A 17,944-nucleotide genomic window follows, 5' to 3' on the forward strand; every position below is an offset into this window, starting at 1 on the left:
TGCTAGACTCTACAGGGGCACCAGTCCTAACAATCTTGATGCTTCCTTCATTCCTAAACCAGCAATTCTGGCGAGAGATCCCTAAGTCCGATACAGTCCTCATAGGGCTGAAGAGGCCTTCTTGCTCTCTTACTATGGATTTGTAACTGCCAGTCCTAACAGATATTCCTAAACAGAACAGTTAGTATGTAGGGTATGAAGAAATGAGTGACAGTGCTAACAATTCCCATGAACAAGGGGGTTTGAAAATAATGCTCATGGCCTCGGGGGCCGAGACCTGGTTGCAGAGGGTTTGGTTAAGTAACAAAGAGAATGGAAGGTGTAGAATCTGGCAATAAGATGCAAACTTCACAGATGCCCCTGAGGCTGGCAGTGAGGGATGCAAAACAGAAGTATCATGGCAAAAAGAAAAAAACTACTCAGAAAACACTGGCTGTCTGTAGGGATAGCAGGGGTAGTTATACATGAAAAGAAGTCACACACACACCTGGTAATGCAAGAAACTGAGGATGGAAACCTCAGGGACATGAGAATGTATGAGTAAGAATAAAAGGAGAATGGAATAGAAAGATAACTTTGTTGGACCATATTACAAATTGCCCAGCCAGACAGGAGTGGTGGATGACACATTTCTTATCTGGTAACTTAAAACTATCACAGGAACACTGTTTACCGGTAATAAGAAACTACAAACATGTGGACATTTCTAGGACACCTCACTAGGTAAAGTCAAAGGATATAACCAAAAACCACTTATGTTTCTGATAATTTTCTATAGAATACAGGAACCAGCAAATGGTATGGATACTAGATAGTACAAATCAACAAGAATTTGCCAGTGACATGGAACTGATGGAAATTTGGGAGAAAGTGACTATGTCATCTTGGTGTTCCTAATGTCCAGAGAACAAAGCAGTGGGCTGAGTCAGAAGAGTATTCCATTTTTAAAAATAAATTTACTTACTTATTTTTGGCTGCATTGAGTCTTCGTGGCTGCACGCAGGCTTTCTCTAGTTTCGGCGAGTGGCGGCTACTCTTTGTTGTGGTGTGTGGGCTTCCCATTGCAGTGACTTCTCTTGTTGTGGAGCACGGGTTCTAGAGTGCAGGCTCGGTAGTTGTGGTGCACAGGCTTTGTTGCTTCGCGGAATGTGGGATTTTCCGGGATCAGGGCTTGAACCTGTGTCACCTGCATTGGCAGGCAGATTCTTAACCACTGTGCCACCAGGGAAGCCCCAGAGTATTCTAGTTTTTAAGAAAGAAGGTATCAAAACATTTAGATGAACCATAGACACAAGCCCGAGATGCAAGATGAAATTACAAGCAATTCTGTTAAAGTGAAAAAAAGAGGCACCTGCTGCTTTCAGTGCTGCTGCACGGAGGGAGTTGTCTGAAAAAATGATGGAAATAAATAAAATACTAACGATAGAAAGAGTCGGCATACCTCAGCTCTCAACTGGCTAAATTGCAAAACGAACCAGAGCTAATGGCATCTTTTTGGAGATAAAAATATGGAAACAAGAGCAGGCCCACTGCTTGGACCTTAAATGCTGTTATGTCCGAGACAGACAGAACTTCACAGCTCTTTTAATGATCAGATTATTTCTTCTCCATCCAAAAGATTGATCTCTGTGCTGAAAATGGTGGCCCTAATCATTTCAAGACAGCTTGTGCCTACCTTATATCCTAAGCTAAGGAGTGATTTATGGAAAGGAGGTTCTGACTTCTGTAACCGTGATTGGAAATCATCAAGGAATCCTGGAGAATAGGAGGGATGCTGAAAAATAGGCAGTTAGCATATGTGTTTGCAATTTTCAAAACCAGGACATTTTCTTTGGTGAATCTAGAAATGCCATAGACTGTGTATCTAGAATTTTGTATGCTCAGGCTGAACTCATACAGGAGGAAGGTTTTAGCAGAGTATTAAAGGGTCTCATTCTGTTAAATATTTTATCTTGGATAAACATTCAATCTGTAGATGCTTCACGTTGGAAAGTTAGGTGATATGTTGAATGGATAAAACTGGGATACAAAGAGATTTAAATAGTGATACTGTGGTGTCAATTCTAAGAAGATAATGTTTAATAGATGGTGAGTTTAAGGTTATTAAATTCAGTACAAAAATCTAATCTCACTTATTCATGATGTATGATATAAGGTTTAATAGGAACATGAGAAACAAATAAATAGCAATAAGAGGAAACTTAGAGATAACTGATATCCAAAGTGCAAAATGAATAAGAAGGCTGATGTGTCTGCCAAAAAATTCTAATGAAATCTTAGGAAAAGGGAGATGACAGCTCTGTTCCATGTCTGAAATGTCATGTGGGAGCTCCTCTTTAAATATTTGTAAAGCTAATATGAGAAATATTCTTTTTAAAAATTTTTTATTTTGTGTGGTCTCAAGAGGAAAGACTCAGACTGTTATGAACAAGTCATAAGGAAATAAATTTGGGGAAACGATTTATTAATAGTCAGACATCTCCAAGTATAGAAGTTCTTTCAAGTGTTACAATTCCCTGCCTCATTGGAAGTGTTCACAGACTCTTTGCTGTCTGGTGTGGTGTTGTGGAGCCATTGAAAGACCAGATGGATACTGATACATATTAGTGCTTTTTTCCCAGTTCACGGTCTGAGAACTTCCTAGTCAAATTGTATCCCCCGCCAACTTTCTTTCTCTCTAGTTTCACTCCTCAGTACAAACAGGGGAAGCTCATTTCTTTCTTTCCATTCTTCTCAGCATCTTATATTCAAGATTTCCAGTAGGGAATTTAGATATTTTCCGACTACATAGTACGGTGGTTCTCAAACGTTTTGATCTCAGAATCCCTTTACATTCAGAAAAAATATTCAGGTATTGAAGAGATTTTGTTTATGTGGTTAATCTATATCTACGTTCACAGTAATATTTAAAATCCTAATTTAAAAAGAGTATATTTAATTTACTTAAAAATAATAATACTAAATGTAATACATACAAACATAAATCTTTATGAAAAACGATTTTATGTTTTCAGCACAAAAACAATAGGGAGAAGAGTGGGGTTTTATCATATATTTTCAAATCTCATTAATACTAGACTTAACTGAACACAACAGGATTTTCCTATTTGCTTTAACATTAAATCACAAGATACGTAGTTGGAAAAGGGAGGAATATTTTAATAGCATTCTGTATAATTGTGGATATTTTTCTTTGATGTAACATCAAACTTCAATAAGTGTTACTTTCTTAAGAGTTAGTTGCGGTGTGGGATCTGAAACCATATCGATGAATATTTTATAATGCTACACTAAAATCCATGGGTCTGTCTTGCACTTTGAAAACATTTTTTACCCATGCCTGATTTAATAACATCATGCACTGCTCATTGCTGACTAATGTAGTTCTTAAAACATCAAAAACGTTACATTCATTAGTATTGGGTATATGTCAAGCTCCTGGTGAGTTTTCCAAAGTTCTATTTTCTTTGGAATGCTTCGATTTTATCTTTGGCAACAAATACTGCCAGTTGTTCTCCTTGAAATGCCAAGCTCACTTTATTAATTAAAAAAAAATCTGCCAGAATATCCAAGTTTGAACAACTATAATTTGTCTGCCCATCATTCTTTCAAGAAAAAAATGGTATTTCACGAACAAAGCAGCTAGTTCGGCTCACAACACAAACAACACCACCACACTTCCTCAAAAAAACCATCTTTCTTTGGTTATGCAGCAGAAGTGCTTTGTGTGTACTTCCCCTTTGGTCAAATAAAGCATTAAAAAGACTTGTAATGAAAGATCAAGATTTAATAAAATTAATAATTTTTACTACTTCTTTAAGATCATTCTTATGTGAAACTGGCTTTTTTTCTTTTTTTACTTACTGAATGTGTATGTATGATAGGGAAGAATACAACGACTACTGATACAGTTTAGTGCCAGCATTGCTTTTGGCCTATTGGTGCAAATGTCAATGGAGTGAATAAGGCAAATAATGTCTTCAGACTTTTACAAAAATAGTTTTGATCTCCTGATCTACTGAGAAGGTCTCAAGTACCCCCAGGGGTCTACAGACCACACTATGTGAATCGTTGCTATGACAAAATATGGCTTGGAAATCTTGTGTCAGATCTTTTTAAAAAGAGTTTCCAGCCTTGTTATTTTGTTTCTGGAGCTGTGTCCCCTTAACCTTTTCATATACCCTTTACACTGGTCATGTGATTTACATCTTTCATTTTGGAACACAGTTTTCCAATTGCCAATTCTGCCTATGTCCTGAGAAGTGTAACTTGTCTGCTACTTTGGTTCTGGGAGGAAGGAAGAGAAGGATTGGAAGAAAGTATAAGAAACAGAAGGCTTAGGTGAGTTTGCATCTGCTCATACGTGGACACACAGCAATGAGCACAGATACAGTAGGTGAGCAGAGCAAGCCCTGCTGTCTGCTCCAGGGCCTTGGGGAACAAGGCTCTTTCCCTAGAGCAACATGGAGCATCATTATTCTGTAAAGAGTAAGGAGGGCTGTGCATCTGGAGCTCCAAGAGACTTTTTATAAAATGCATGTTCCTGGGCCATACACTTGGAGTTTCTGAGTTAGTGTGTCTTTGGGGGTGTGGGGCAGGGGCTTAGGAATAATTGCTACTTTCCTTTCATCAGTGTAACTTGCAGTCACTCGAGTAAGAACACTTGGAGTGGAAAATCTATTAATACTGAGGCTTGGGACTGGCTGGAAACGCAAGCTGTGCAGTGTGTTGTATTATAACTCCCTGTTTTCTATATTGTAACTCTTAATCTGCTAAAGACATTGAAAAGAAATAAGAAAAGCTTTTCGTGTGATTTTTACAAGTGACACCAAATACCCTGTTCCTGACAGATACGTGGGCCTAGTTTATTTTGGAAAGACCTAGGATGATGGGCTTTAGTGGGCATAGCCTGATCTATCTGAACCCAGAAGAGCCAGGCCAATAGCAATATTAGATAAGCTCAATTCATTACCAACCACTTCAGATTGTTAAAAGAGGCCCAGAAAATGATGCATCTAGTTTTTCTGTTTCTTATAGAATTATGCAGTTTGGACAATGACCAATAGGATTCATATAGATGTGTCACCCCATGTTTGTTTTTTGTAGTTTGAACCGAAAAGGAGATGATGCCTCTTCTAGAAAGCTGCAATTTAGTCATGTTGCCACCAGGGAGCTATAGCGTGCAACTTCAATGTGGCCCAAACTCTACAATGCATATTTCTCATGAAATATAAGATGGCTGCTCTAGTCCAACACATTTATGTTAAAATATCCATTTCTCCAAATTGTTTAAATATTTTGTTAAAAGTGAAACTAAAACAAATGTCAAGAGAGACAATACTTTGTGACTAACGTGCCCTAAACTCTGAGCCAATGATAACTAACATGGTATTTGCCTGGCATCTGTCAAAGCACTTTCCAAATGGTTGCTCATTCAAAGATCTCGATAACCCTGTGAAGGCACCATTAATATTATGATATTTGGATAAAGAAACCAAGGCACAAATACATGAAATACTATGAATAAGTTGCAAAGCTAGTAAGTGATAGAATTATGTTTCTCTCAGGCGTACTGGCTATACAGCTGCAAATATTGATGAGGTTACCCCACCTCTATTTGACTTTTATTACTCAGATGGCTATTATTACTAATAATACTAATGTTTGTCTTATATGGTAACTGTAAAATTTTCATTCAGGTTCATTTACCCCCTGATCCCCCCATGATAATAAGTTTATGGGATATTACAAGTAACATGTTGTCCTTAACAAGGACCCTTGGAACATTTGAAATGTGAGAAAAGTACTTCGAATAGAAAGTTGTACTAAGAAACTTGAGAGAAAATACTATATAATATATGTGTTAAATATTATATTGGTATCCCATTACATTGGCTCTCTATCAATAAAAGAACTTGCTGGTGGCCTTGGTCATGTCACACAGATGCTGAGACACTACCTCTTTTTCATAGTGGGCATGTGAAATTGATGATGCATATACTTTTGGCTTCAAGTTCCCAACTTTTATGAGTCTCCATGACATATTGATATATTAAGTCTTACAAGGGACAAGTATCTCTCTCTTTACTCTTTTCAACGGAGCCACTACCTCCTTGCTAGTTTTGGCCTCCCCATTCTGACTTCTTAAGCTGTAACCCTCTTGCTTTCTGTTTTGCGGGAAGCTGCTGGCTGACCACTAGCTTTTGTCTGCTTTAAAGCCCTTTCTCTATCAAAGGCACAAATCACCAAAACATTCTTGGAAGTCTCTAGAAGGGAAAAAAAAATAATGCAAAACTTGTTAGTCTTTTGCTGGTTATTCCCATTTTTTTTGTTTTTTCTATGTGTAATCTCTTTGCTTACTTAGCCTGGTCATTTTGAGTGCCCTAGGGGCTTTCTGACCTCACAATCCTTCAGCTCCCTGAAACTACACCCCTATATTCTAGAATTGATACAGAATGTAATCTTTGTATCTTATTTTGAATCTTATCCTGACTCCCAAATACCCCAGACTGAACTAGCCTGGCAGCAAACTCTCATATAGCAGTGTGCTCTTGAGCCCGGGTGTAGGGATGGCAGGCTAGGGAAACTTTTCTGTGAACGTTTTTGGTTTTAAAATAATTGTGACATAATGTGACCACGATGATCCTTGCGTCCTGGGACCTATGCCCTTGGGTATCCCCCTCCCACACTGAATAGGGTTAGTCTTTTCAATCGAGAGTATAATGTGGAGATGATGCTGTGGGACTTCCAAGCCAAGTCAGACAAGCTATCCTGGCTTCTGCATTGCTGTCTCTGGATTACACACTGGACTAATGGGGACAGTGGTGCAGCCCTCTGGAAAGATCCACACGGCAAAGAGCGAGGCTTCCTATTCCTGGTGACCCTGCCCCAGTCGTGTGAATGAGCCACCTTGCAAATAAACCCTGCAGCCCCATCAAGCATACGGGTGACTGCAACCTCATGAAAGAGCCAGAACTGCCCTTCAAAGCTGCTCCCAAACTCCTGATGCTCAGAGATGGTGATGCAAAAATTTTGAGGTAGTTGTTCATGCGGCAATAGATGAGTGATATGCATAGCGTCCTCCATCATTGACTAGTCTTTTTTTCTGCTAAAAGCTACTTGGTAACACCTATGATTAGTTTGCTGTAATCACAGAAGAATTTTCTCTGACTTTTCCCTCCGGGAAAAGGCTTGAATAGTCTTTTTCGCAGCCGCCAAATCCACCTCTCGGGTTTGCAGCTACTGGACTGATTTGCCTAGCGTACTGAGATTACCAATCTAACAAGATTTACTCAGTTGCCCCTAGCAACAATTTTAGATGCTGGCTTAATTTAAGCAGTTGACAGGTAGGTAAGAGTATCTGCTACATAGTGGAAAGAACTTTCACAGGTTTGGAGTCAGGCATATCTGGTTTTGAATGCAGGATTGGCCGCTTTATGACACTAGATATTAAACAATGTGTTTAAGGACTCAAACGCCTCAAACAAATTACATATCTCTGAGCTTTAGTTCCCCATCTGCACAATGGGGAGACTATTCATTTTACAGGGCTGTGTGCAGATGAAATGATATACCCTTAAAAATAAATTTTAAAAAATACAGTGTCATACAGATAATAGGCGTTTAATAAATGATAGCCACCATTAATACTAAAAGAAGACCTTGAACAACAGATAAAAGTTGGAAAACTAACTTGTTTGAGGTCAAAGACCAAAAAATGTTTCAGTATCTTTGATGCTGAGGCAGGGTGAGCCTGATTCACACTTGGGAGAGGAAGGAGAACTCCCTTTCATCTGAGAAAGGGCTTGATGGATGGCCAGTACTGCAACAGCAGGGGTGAGGACAAATGGCATTTTAGGTTTAGGGAACAGCATGAGCAAAGTTGGAGAGATGGGAAAAGATCATATGTCTTGGGATGAAATAGGGACAGATGTAATTCAGATGGGCAAGACCATGGGCAACATAGAGAAAGCAGTAGGTGATACAGGTCGGAGAGGACTGGAAAAGCCATTTGTGCTGACTCTGGCTTAGGTTTCTCAACCTCGGTACTACTGACATTCTGGGCTGGAAAAGTCATGGTTGTGGGGGGGCACTGTCTTGTTCATTGTAAGATGTTTCACAGCACCCCTGGTCTCTGCCCACTAGGCACCACTAGCACCGAATCCTCACCAGTCCTGACACTTAAAAAAAACTCCAGGTGTGCTTCTGGTGGAGAAGCACTGCCTTAGTCCAACATCCTCACCTTTGCCGAGAATGTCACTGGAGCCCAGAGAGGGTGTGTGCCTGGGCCTAGGACACAGAGACTGAGGCTGCAGAGCCCAATCTAGACCCTTCTAGCACTTTATCCTTAGCCAGACACTTGGAAAGCAGCCAGATGGTCTTCACCACATTAAGTGGAAGAAATAAAAAAAAATCATTAAAGAGACTTAGGTGTCAAGCAGCAAAATGTATCGTTAGGCTGGGTCTCTGATAGGAAGAGTCATGGCTGCCATCTTGCCTGAGAAGCTTTTATACAGGTATTAAACGTGTTAACAAGAGAAAGTGTCCAGCATATTGGGGGGGGGGTGTCCAGAGAGTGACCAGAAATGATGAGTTTTCTTCCTTTTCTGATAATAGTCTGGGTTCAATTCAGTGGGCCATGGGGGAACTATAGGGTCCTTTTCATAGGTCAGTGACATATCATAGTGGAAAAGTGACAAGCTACCTGAAGCTCATGTCTCTTGCTTTATCCTGAGAAGGTGCCCTGTCTCTGGGGGACATATGCCCCAGGGACTGGCATGATGCCTGCTCCCTAAGTGTCCTCAATTACCATTTTCACCCACCAAGGAGGCTACTCTCTCTAGAGAAGATCAGGACATAATGAGCCCAATGCCAGGAGTGATTAAAACAAATGACACTGCAGTCTTGCAAGGTGGCAGGACAGGGGGAGAAGTGGCCGAAGTGACTGGCTCCTCTTAAATGCAGCCCAATTTTGAATAATACAGCTGCTTCCCCAATAGCTGCCTGAATGCAAACCTTTGGCAGCTGGTCACCCTCCAGTGCCTCTGGGATGGGGTCACCAAGGGCTGGAACACACTTTCTGAATTGAAGCAGCAGACTGTGAAATAGGAATTACTGACAGCTCTTAAGTATATCAAGAGAACAGCCCTATTCCTTAATACAGAGCCACTAATAGACATCTAGAAACCTATAAAACAGACAATTCCTCTATATCATCCTAGTTAAATCAATGTAGTTATATTACCCTCATCATTGTCCCTTTAACGTTTATTACATTTTGCCACAGTAATTTATTTTTTCATATCCATCAGCCGATTAAAGACTTTATCCTGAAGATACATCCCCGTGACCTAGTTGAAACTGACCTAAACTGTTAAGTAAAGCAATTTGCTGGGGGAAGTTATTCTCTCTCTCTCTCTTTCTTTCTCTCTGCTTGTCTCGGTTTCTCTAACACTTCTCTTGTTCTGGGGTGGGGTGGAGATTAGTGTTCTAGAGTTGACAAACAATAGTGTAAGCTTACATTTTCTGTTCCATTCCTTTCTAGGTATTGTGACAAGTTCTGAAACCTCCTGAAAGACGCTTCGCCAGCATCTCTCTTGGCCTGCCCTGTTCTTGCTTTCTCTCTTCCTTCTTCCCCCACCCTAATACTTCCTCTTGCTGAATGGCATGTGACCTCCTGATCAGACAGATGTTCAAGACTTCCGGGACCCACCAGCAGCTGCAGGAACCAGAGGCTCCTCACCTTGAGTCTTTCCTACACCTGCTGCATCAGATAGACCTCAGTGCACCTCTGCCCTTGGAGCCACGGCTAGGGCCCACCTGTGCAGACAGAAGAGGTGGCTAAATGTGTCATGTAAAACACCTTCCCCACAAAACCTCAAAGCGCTTCTAATGCTGTGTTTTTACTTCTTTGAGGTGAAACTTTGACTATCAGCTAAACAGGACATACGTGCTCCACTGGAAGGGTAAACCATGAATTTCTTGTCATTCATAACACCATAGTGTATCGCTAAGTTGGACGGTCATAGAGCTGCTTTCTGATGGAGTGAGGCTGTGACGTACATCTGTGAAGTTAGTTGAAGTAGGGGGGTCAGAGACCTAGGATGTCAAGGAGAATCCTGAGAGCTCTGACCTGGACAGAAACTGAGAAAAGGAAAACTTATATTCAAACAGATGGCTGATTTCTCTATTAAGGCAGGGTTTTCCTGAATACTATGCTATGGTTCTCAGACTCCTTTTGGCCACAGAGTTCATTTTGAATTGGACTCTTACAGGCATGACCAGCATGCAAAAGAGAAAAAAACTGGAGTTTCTCTATCAGAGAAGAAGAGGCAGACACAGGAACCCAAAGGGCCTTTGCAAAATTCCTAAGCTAAAAACCTCTAAAACCTTCTGAAGCCCTGGTTACTTTCCTCCATGCTTCATATGGAAAGGTTTCTGTTAAAATCTTAAACTCCTTTACCAGAGAGAGCACTCACATAAACATATTAGCACGGGGAGGTGTAACCCCAGTTACTGAGTTGGCTGGCTGAATGTTTTTTCATACCCTGAACTAACTCAATGAGGCAGACTCTGATTTATCCTTCCAATTCAATGCAACCGTCACTTCCAGAAATCGTGCTCCCAACCTGGAGTATGATTTAAACAGATGCATTTCTTCTTTGCTCTTACAGCACCTTTGTGTAAATGATTTCACCATAGCACCTGTGACACCCAACTGTAATCATTCTTTTACATGTCTGTCCCCACCCTGGACTGTGGGCTTCTGACAATGAAGGGCAATAAATACCTCGTTTGATCCGGTGTTTCTGGAACGTAGTGCACTGCTTGGCTCATGGCTGCTTCTCAATGAAGTTTCCCTGAGAAAACAAACAAATGAACAAATGTTTGCCAACTGCATTTCATTCTACCATTTTGGATTGATAGACCCTATTAGCGCCCCTCCTCCATCTCTTGGACTCTATGCACAATTTCTTTCTTTCTTTCTTTCTTTCTTTTTAACATCTTTATTGGAGTATAATTGCTTTACAATGTTGTGTTAGTTTCTGCTGTATAACAAAGTGAATCAGCTATATGTATACAGATATCCTAATATCCCCTCCCTCTTGCATCTCCCTTGTACCCTCCCTATCCCACCCCTCTAGGTGGTCACAAAGCACCGAGCTGTTCTCCCCGTGAGATGCAGCTGCTTCCCACTAGCTATCTATTTTACATTTGGTAGTGTATATATGTCAGTGCTACTCTCTCACTTCGTCCCAGCTTACCCTTCCCCCTCCCCGTGTCCTCAAGTCCATTCTCTACGTCTGCATCTTTAATCCTGTCCTGCCCCTATGTTTATCAGAACCATTTTTTTTAGATGCCATATATATGTGTTAGCATATGGTATTTTTCTCTTTCTGACTTATTTCACTCTGTATGACAGACTCTAGGTCCATCCACCTCACTACAAATAACTCAAATTTCGTTTCTTTTTATGGCTGAGTACTATTCCATTGTATATATGTGCCACATCTTCTTTATCCATTCATCTGTTGATGGACACTTAGGTTGGTTCCATGTCTTGGCTATTGTAAATAGTGCTGCAATGAACATTGTGGTACATGTGTCTTTTTTGAATTATGGTTTTCTCAGGATATATGTCCAGTAGTGGGATTGCTGGGTCGTATGGTAGTTCTATTTTTAGTTATTTAAGGAACCTCCATACTGTTCTCCATAGTATCAATTTACATTCCCACCAACAGTGCAAGTGGGTTCCCTTTTCTCCACAACATCTTATTACATTTACAAAGGTTTGATTTGTGACCCAAGATGTTATCTATCCTGGAGAATGTTCCATGAGCACTTGAGAAGAAAGTGTATTCTGTTGCTTTTGGATGGAATGTCCTACAAATACCAATTACACCCATCTTGTTTAATGTCTCATTTAAAGCTTGTGTTTCCTTATTTATTTTCATTTTGGATGATCTGTCCATTGGTGAAATTGGGGTGTTAAAATCCCCTACTATTATTGTGTTACTGTAGATTTCCCCTTTTATGGCTGTTAGCAGTTGCCTTATGTATTGAAGTGCTTCTATGTTAGGTGCATAAATATTTACAATTTTTATACCTTCTTCTTGGATTGATCCCTTGATCATTATGTAGTGTCCTTCTTTGTCTCTTGTAATAGTCTTTATTTTAAAGTCTATTTTGTCTGATATGAGAATTGCTACTGCAGCTTTCTTTTGATTTCCATTTGCATAGAATATCTTTTCCCATCCCCTCACTTTCAATCTGTATGTGTACCTAGGTCTGAAATGGGTCTCTTCTAGACAGCATATATAAGAGCCTTGTTTCTGCATCCATTAGCCAGTCTATGTCTTTTGGGTGGAGCATTTAATCCATTTACATTTAAGGGAAGTATCTATGTGTATGTTCCTATTACCATTTTCTTAATTGCTCTGGGTTTGTTTTTGTAGGTCTTTTCCTTCTCTTGTTTTTCCTGCCTAGAGAAGTTCCTTTACATTTGTTGTAAAGCTGGTTTGATGGTGCTGAATTCTCTTAACTTTTGCTTGTCTGTAAAGGTTTTAATTTCTCCTTCGAATCTGAATGAGACCTTTGCTGTGTAGAGTAATCTTGATTGTAGGTTTTTCCCTTTCATCACTTTAAATATGTCCTGCCACTCCCTTCTGGCTTGCAGAGTTTCTGTTGAAAGGTCAGCTGTTAACCTTATGGGGATTCCCTTTTATGTTATTTGTTGCTTTTAGTATTTTTTCTTTGTATTTAATTTTTGATAGTTTGATTCATATGTGTCTTCCATGTTTCTCCTTGGATGTATCCTGTGTGGGACTCTCTGGGCTTCCTGGATTTGATTGACTATTTCCTTTCTCATATAAGGAAGTTTTCAACTATAATCTCTTCAAATATTTTCTCAGTCCCTTTCTTTTTCTCTTCTTCTTCTGGGATCCCTATTATTCAAATGTTGGTGTGTTTAATGTTGTCCCAGAGGTCTCTGAGACTGTCCTCAATTCTTTTCATTCTTTTTTCATTATTCTGCTCTGCAGTAGTTATTTCCACTATTTTATCTTTCAGGTCACTTATCTGTTCTTCTGCCTCAGTTATTCTGCTCTTGATTCCTTCTAGAGAATTTTAAATTTTATTTATTGTGTTGTTCATCATTGTTTGTTTGCTCTTTAGTTCTTCTAGGTCCTTGTTAAACATTTCTTGTATTTTCTCCATCCTATTTCCAGGATTTTGGATCATCTTTACTCTCATTACTCTTAATCCTTTTTCAGGTAAGCTGCCTATTTTCTCTCCGTTTGTTTGGTCTGGTGGGTTTTTACCTTGCTCCTTCATCCGCTGCATATTTCTCTGTTTTCTTATTTTGTTTAACTTACTGTGTTTGGGGTCTCCTTTTCACAGGCTACAGGTTTGTAGTTACCGTTGTTTTTTGTGTCTGCCCCCAGTGGCTAAGGTTGGTTCAGTGGGTTATGTAGGCTTCCTGGTGGAGGGGACTGGTGCCTGTGTTTTGGTGGGTGGGGCTGGACCTTGTCTTTCTGGTGGGCAGGACCTTGTTCAGTGGTGTGTTTTGGGGTGTCTGTGAACTTATTACGATTTTAGGCAGCCTCTCTGCTAATGAGTGGGGTTGTGTTCCTGTCTTACTAGTTGTTTGGCATGGGGTGTCCAGCACTGGAGCTTGCTGGTCATTGAGTGGAGCTGGGTCTTAGCATTGATATGGAGAACTCTGGGAGAGCTCACGCCAATTGATATTACATGGGTCTGGGAGGTCTCTGTTGGTCCAATATCCTGAACTTAGCTCTTCCACCTCAGAGGCTCAGGCCTAACACCAGGCTGGAGGACCAAGACCCTGACAGCCACAAGGCTCAGAAGAAAAAGGAGAAGAAAAGAAAGAAAATAAATAAATAAATTAATTAATTAAATTAAATAATTAAAATAAAAATATTTTAAAAATTATTAAAATAAAAAGTAATTTAAAAGAAGAAGAGAGCAACCAAACCAATAAACAAATCCACCAATGAAAACAAGTGCTAGCAACTATACTAAGATAAACATAAAAATCAGAAACAAGTCAGTCACAGATAGCAAACCCCAAGTCTACAGTTGCTCCCAAAGTCCACCTCAATTTTGGGTTGATTCGTTTTCTATTCAGGTATTCCGCAGATGCAGGGTACCTCAAGTTGATTGTGGGTATTTAATCCATTGCTCCTGAGGCTGCTGGGAGAGATTTCCCTTTCTCTTCTTTGTTCGCATAGCTCCCAGGGTTCAGCTTTGGATTTGGCCCTGCCTCTGCATGTAGGTTAACCTCAGGCTTCTTTTCCTGCCCAGATAGGATGGGATTAAAGTAGCGGTTGATTAGGGGGCTCTGGTTCACTCATGCCGTGGGGAGGGAGGGGTACGGTAGTTATAATTGGAATGAGGAGCAAGCCTGCAGTGGCAGAGGTCAGCATGATATTGCAACAGCCTGAGGTGTACTGTGTGTCCTCCCAGGGAAGTTGTCCCTGGATCACGGGACCCTAGCAGTGGTGGGCTGCACAGGTTCCTGGGGGGTGTGGATAGTGACCTGTTCTTACACACAGGATTCTTGGGGGCTGCAACAGCAGCTTTAGAGTTTCATGTCCGTCTCTGGTGTCTGAGCTGATAGCCACATCTCATGCCCATCTCTGGAGCTCTGCCTTCTGTGGAGACACAGTAAAGGAATTCCCTCTCCTCGCGCACCCTGAAACAGTGGTCCCATGCCTCTTAGTCAGGTCCAGACTTTTTCCCGGACTCCATCCTGGCTAGCCATGGCTCACTAGCCCCCTTCAGGCTGTGTTCACACAGCCAACCCCAGTCCTCTCCCTGGGATCTGACCTCCGAAGCCCGAGCCTCAGCTTCCAGCTCCGCCCACCCCGGCGGGTGAGCAGACACACCTCTCGGGCTGGTGAGTGCTGGTCGGCACCAATCCTCTGTGCGGAAATCTCTCTGCTTTGCCCTCTGCACCCCTGTTGCTGTGCTCTCCTCCATGGCTCCGAAGCTTCCCTCCCGCCACCCGCAGTCTCCACCTGCGAAGGGGCTTCCTAGTGTGTGGAAACCTTTCCTCTTTCACGGCTCCCTCCCACTGGTGCAGGTCCTGTCCCTATTCTTTTGTCTCTGTTTATTCTTTTTTCCTTTGCCCTACCCAGGTATGTGGGGACTTTCTTGCCTTTTGGGAAGTCTGAGGTCTCTGCCAGCATTTGGTAGGTGTTCTATAGGAGCAGTTCCACGTGTAGATGTATTTCTGATGTATTTGTGGGGAGGAAGGTGATTTCCATGTCTTACTCCTCCTCCATCTTGAAGATCCCCCACCATTTCATTTTAACTCACAGATTCCAACTGCCTGTCTGCTAAACTATTTCTCATCTTCCTGCAGGATACCACCTCTTCCTCACTCCTAGAGTAAACACTTTGCCTCGTGGTACTTGTCATCAATTTTCTCTGGCATTTACCTATGTTCCAACTGGGGCATTGGTGTGTGTAAACATCCCCTTGTCATATACACTTCTTGGTGATAGTCCTTTGCAACCGTTTATAAACCATAATTAGTTTGTGCCAGAGCTTTGCTGAGGTGAGATGGATATCTTTAATCCTTCCTGTGCACATGGGGAACAGGAGAGATGAAATGATTTCAAAGTAACCATGTCTTAGATCAGTAGTGAAGATTGGTAAAGGGATTTAGTGTTTCCTAGAAGTATGCTTTAGCCTCCAGGTCCTGCTGCCTAAGATAAATTATATATTTGTTCAGGGAAACCACATTCATAATATTTTGCTTACACAGAAATCCCATCCATAGTCAAAACTTCTCTTAGTCAACCTAGGTTCTGCCACCCAAATCCTCACTTCCTCAAATGTAATGTTTTTCAGAGTCCTTTGGCTCCTTTCATCCAGGATTTTACCCCAGAGGTAATCATACTTAATATATAACTGGACATAACATTCCTCATATGATTTTTTTAAAGTTTTTTTGGATGTGGACCATTTTTAAAGTCTTTATTAAATTTGTTACAATATTGCTTCTGTTTTATGTTTTGGTTTTTTGGCCACGAGGCATGTGGGATATTAGTTCCCCAACTAGGGATCGAATCTCACCCCCTGCATTGGAAGGCAAAGTCTTAACCACTGGACCACCAGGGAAGTCCCAGTCAAATGATCTCAATAGTAAGAAAATTAAGTGACTGTAACAGAAAACACACACGCACATACCCACATAGTCTGTTTCTCAGTTTTTACTGAAACCAAACTCAATCTCAAACCCTAACCCTAACTGAAATCCAAAGAATGCAAAATTTCAGAAAATCAGCTAAATACAGTAAATTTGTACTTCAATCCATACCATCAATTAAATGGCTTTAATATTAGCCAGTTAACAATACTAAATGTTGATGCTTTACCTGAGGTGTATCCATCTTTTGAGATACACATATGCCTAGTTATTTTCAAGTCTATATTTATATATTAGTATTCATGTCAGCCGTTATAGATATGAATACTTGAGGAAAGCAATTAACACCCAGCTGTCTTAAATCATTTTCTGAATAAAGAAGCATCAATAAATATGTATTCTTCAACCCTGGCTTCCTGACTCCTCATAATTCTCCCAGTATTTCAGCGGAGGTTTAAAAAATCTACCCTTGGAGCAACAACAACTAGTAATGTCTGAGTGTGTCCCTGTGTGTCAGGCAGTGCTCTGTGCATAATAGTACATACATAAACTTTGTGTTACTTACGACAACATGAGGAAACTAAGAGGCAGAGAGGTGGAGAGTTTGCCCAAGTCAATTGATGGTAAGAGAAAGATCTTGGACTTGAAACCAGACAGTCTAGCTATAGAGTCCGCATGTCGAAATAATTTATAATAATGGTAGTTAGTTGTACCTCTTCTGACACACAGAATTGGCAAACTCTTGGGACCTTGCTCCTCAAAGTTTTGTTTATAGAGCAACCACATCAGGATCACCCGAGAGCTTGTTAGAAATGCAGCATCTTGGTCCATCCCCAGACCTACCAAGTCCAACTCTGTTTTATCAAGGTTCCCCAAGTGATCCAGAAACACATTAGTGTTTGAGAAACTGTTTTAGGTCTCCTCTAACTGTGCAACCTCATAGACACACTAAGAAGTCACAGGGGTCCACGGGTATTTGGAGGGACCTTTTTAAAATCACCACCCATTTATGAGCACTGTGTGTTCCATGTATAAACTTTCACACGTAAGCACAAGGAATTTTATGAATGATCCTAAAGCACACCATGTTAGCAGATGGCCTTGAGGGAAAATATCTTTCAGTCACACATTCAGTTTCTGAATTTCTACACTTGTTTTTTTGACTCTGCCATTCATTAGCAAGAACAAGAATTGCCTGAGGATTGGGTTTGTTGATAACACCAGTGTCTATTATTTAATAATATTTGGCAAAATGTTTCCACTTGATAAAATCGAAGAGAATGGGAATTGAGATAAGGCAATCCAGGGCTACCGTCCTTGTATGAATTCTGTCTAGGTCTTGGATGCACTGGATGGTCCAGTGTCAGCTGTCATGGACTATAGCAAGTGACAGTTAAAGCTGGAATATCTAAGGTTTTCCCACTAATGTGTGAATAAGGGAATGCTCCTGAATCTGTTTTGAAGATTGCCCTTCAATTACTAAATTATCTTTCTCTTTAGATGTGAACACTTTAATTGGGGAGAATCCTTAGAGATCATTGACCCTCTTCCAAGGTTCTCTCAGTGGCAGGTGGATATGGGAGGCCAAGTTTATCTGACTCCAAGCCCTGTGCTCTTTTCTCTTTGCCTTCTACCATGTATGAGATAATTACCATTTTTTCCCAGTGAAATTGCTGTTTATATCTCTTGAACCTCAGGCAAGGGCAACCAGAATGTACAACATAATAGAACAGAGCTGAGAGTTGGATTGGGGTGAAAATGAGAAAAAAG

This window comes from Delphinapterus leucas, chromosome 7 (assembly GCF_059928025.1).
Source record: "Delphinapterus leucas isolate spDelLeu-1000000601 "Yukka" chromosome 7, BTC_Dleu_Yukka2, whole genome shotgun sequence".
In the NCBI taxonomy this organism is placed as follows: Eukaryota; Metazoa; Chordata; class Mammalia; order Artiodactyla; family Monodontidae; genus Delphinapterus; species Delphinapterus leucas.